The sequence below is a fragment of the Hypomesus nipponensis genome, chromosome 13 (assembly GCF_054491055.1).
Source record: "Hypomesus nipponensis isolate SF chromosome 13, ASM5449105v1, whole genome shotgun sequence".
In the NCBI taxonomy this organism is placed as follows: domain Eukaryota; kingdom Metazoa; phylum Chordata; class Actinopteri; order Osmeriformes; family Osmeridae; genus Hypomesus; species Hypomesus nipponensis.
The window spans coordinates 11430063-11433691 of NC_140373.1; the positions used below are offsets into that span (position 1 = coordinate 11430063).

Sequence of the window (3629 nt, forward strand, 5' to 3'; positions counted from 1 at the left end):
GATATGTAAGACGAGATAAGGGAATCAGGTCTCTCATTTCAGCATAACCGTCAAGAAGTTCGACATAACGCAGTTCTTAAGTGGCCTGGACATGTTTTGTTTTGACCTGAAAGGCATTAGCTTGGTTGGAATTATATGGTTGGCTGGTTGGTCATTTGTGATAAAGTGGTAAGGCATCAATCCTGAATGAATTTAATCTATTTTCTCATTTCTAGACAGTGAGAATACAGCAAAACATCAGGGGCAGTGCTGCTCCAGATGGATTATTCTCCACTAATATCAAAGATCAGACATATTGGCCATTGCAAAGCAATCTTTTTCTTCATTTCAATAATTCATGAAATCTCCAGAAATCATTTCGGGGAAAAGAGCTTTTCAATTAGTGCTGAGGAAAGATTTTTTTTTTTCACATTGATATGTAAAGTGCCCCTAGAACAATGTCTACAATGGTACATCATCTAAATTTCTACTTGAAACGAGTGCTTCACATGTTCCGAGTGCATTTTCACAGACATCAAGGAAAAGACCGGGCTGTCAAAATGAGACAGAGAGGGAATCAGAGACAGAGCAAAAAACAGTCAGTCAGTCAGACATAGAGGCAAGCAGACAGACAAACTGAAAGTCTGAGTCGGTGATGAAGAAGTGGTGGGAGGCATGGTAAAAGACAGAATGACCCGTGTGTGTGTGTCTGTGTCGTTGTCAGGGAGGTTCTGTGTGTGTATTTCGGTGAGTGTGTTTCTGTGAGTTTTTCTGTGTTTTTAAATGTGTCGGCTGGTTTTATTCATGTTTATTTCGCTGTCAGGTACATGTGTTCATATGCTGTGAAAGCTCAGTGTGTATTCCTGACCAACGCACGTCACTATGGGTGGGAGTGTGTTTGGTGGTAAACAGGTGTGCCATTTAGGCAGGCTTTCATGTTGCGACTAATGCTTTGATTGATTGTATTCATTAATGAGGTGGTATTTTCAGCTTTTATTTCTATTGCAGATTTAATGTACTTCCATTGGTATTTTCTTCACAAAGTCCCCCTTTCCAGGGTGGTATGAAGCACATGTAATTGTTCCTTGGAGGGGTTTTTCATTCACTGTTTCTTTCAAATGATTTCGAAAAGCTGGCTCAGATGCTTTAACAATTCCACACACCATGCATCTACAGACTTAGGAATTAAACTATAAAACGTGCATATTTCCTTCAATTTTCCTGCTGTCCAATTCAAACCACATTGTAAGCTTCTCATTTTCATGGAATTAGTCTCAATGTGCCAAGAAATGGCCTTACCAGCCAAGCAGAAATAGTTATTTTGATTCTGAAAAGAATGTTCTTCAAAAAAGAATATGTGTGCATGTGTGTGTATGGCCCCTGTGTGTGTGCATGCGCGTGTGTTTGTGTGTTTCTTTAAGTGTTTGATCCCAGAGAAATGACTTCTGAAGGTCAATGCAAACTTTTGCAAGGACACTCATTAATTTATTTCAGTGAACTACTGCCCAGTTTCCCACTTTTTGCACTTCCCACTTGCATTTCTAAAACAAAACTGCACATATCCCTGTCAAGTACTATTTGTTGTGGGCTACTGTGAGCTACAGTAGATATCTTTAGATAGAGGTGCTGTGAAAGAAAAAGTCCATATGTTTCTGTGACCAACATGACCTGCTTTTTTCATTCTGCAAACATATTCTGTGAATTCTATTTCTTGATTTTCGTAGCCATGAGCACAACTTTTCGTCACAAAGAAATCCAGCAAAACTTTCTTCACTCAGTCAAGAAGGTCGTTGATATTTGCAATACAAATCGCCCTCCCACTTTCCCTAAAAAGTAAAATATAAGTGTAAAAGTCTAAAATAAAAATATATCCGGTTAATTAAATTGCATTTCAAGCACAATGGCAAGGCCATTCTGTGCAGCTTGTACAATGTCCTTGTGAGAAAAGAAAAAAAAAACCTTCAACCCAAAACTATTCAAATGTAATTGCACAATCTAGTTTAATGGGCTAACATCCTTACATGTCATCTATATTTCATTCCTTTATTTATAATCAGACCTAATCAGTCACCAGACATATATAGTACAGAACATTTCTTGTAGATACTGTGTCTGTGTCTGTTCAGGGACCATGGGTAAGGACAGATGAGGTTCATTGCCACCCTGTTGGAGGAAGATAAACAGATGGATAGGACAGAGGGAAGAGAGAAAAGTAGGCCTGCGTTAAAACGTGCTGATCCCGGCAAAGGATTGTTTGGGGAAATAATGATATGCGCCCAATGGGGAGAGGTAAAAATAGGTAATGAAAGCAATTACCTCATGAATTCTGAATTCCATTAATTAAACAGCATTTCCAGAGAAGGACTGAATAAATCTTTTTTTAAATATCAACCAGATGAGAGGAAATATATAAAGTGATGCATTTAGCACACTCAATGTGATCTCTCTTTCCTGAAGTGATTACTGAGATTGCACATCCTTGACTTTCATCTATTGTATAACATGAGCGTTTTACTAGTCCTGGAATGGTCTAGAACTAAATGCTTATACTTATTATTTTAAAATTAACTATCACCAAATTATAAACAATACTTTTATAAATTAATACATGTATTAAGTAAGTAGGCCTTCCATTTTCATTGTTTAGTTTCCTGTATAGAGATCTGGCCTACTTGGTTGATTGAACAGTTACTTTTTTTAGTCCATACAATAGTTCTAGACAGAGGTAAACACTAGTCTACTTCATCCTCATTCCCTCCAAACCTCCATCCTTCTCACAGGTCATCAAGCTGGACAAGTGGCATACAGGCTATAGGCTGCAGATGGAGTGTGGAATCAGGCAGGCGCTGTGGCCCTGATTTTGTAAGAAACGAGGAGGCGCTGTTTAAAGAGAGAAAAAACAGCGTTGTCCTTTTACCTTGAGTTGGAACACTATTTTGGCAAATTGATGTTGCTCCTTCGTACATTTCCTTCCCGCTACAAGGCTGCAATCAGGGCGTGCTGATGTACAGCGCCACACCGCCCTCTGTGAAGTCGAGTTGCCGTCCGCAAGTCCCTTGCTGCAATAAAACACGGCTAATAAAAATACATTTGAAGCACTGCAGAGGAAAGCGAGAAGTAAAACACTCAACGCAGATTTTTTGCAAACATGCTGCCAGGCTGTTAGGACAGATCATACCTTGTTACTTTTGTAACCTCTCCCCAGGAAACGTCTGAGTAAAGGAGAACCATGTGTATCCTTCAAACGCGTGTAGCCATGCTGTTTTAAACGGTTTGCGAAAAGCTTCGCAGTTTACTGGGTAATACAACACATTGCGTTGGTAAATCGTGGGTGGGGCAGATGAGAGGGTGCAGGCTACAGATTGTAATCGGTGGGTCTCTAATAATTTCTGGATATGACTGTATATTACGCTTAATATAACTATTCCAACTCATGTAGGATTACCTATACAACATGGGTAGCCTACAGGAACACTACTAAACAATGGATGGCACACTGAGTTTATCTGGTTGCTATGGAAGAGAAAAAAAAGAAAAAGCGAGATTTGATCATTTACTCCGGCTCTGTAGAGTATTTACTCGTTCTTAACATAATGATTTGAAGGGTCAAACTGCACCGAGGTGACATTCCTGCGGAGGAGTTAACAATA

At 39.3% G+C, this 3629-nt stretch overlaps 1 long non-coding RNA gene across 1 annotated transcript; it reads right to left on the reverse strand.

The window, feature by feature from the left end:
* Positions 1 to 1142: 1142 nt before the first annotated feature.
* Positions 1143 to 3420, reverse strand: LOC146260035 (uncharacterized). The gene is made up of 3 exons (XR_014729596.1): positions 3158 to 3420; positions 2897 to 3038; positions 1143 to 2142 (listed from the first exon to the last, which is right to left on the reverse strand). It is a non-coding gene; the product is annotated as an uncharacterized LOC146260035 (long non-coding RNA).
* Positions 3421 to 3629: the final 209 nt, after the last annotated feature.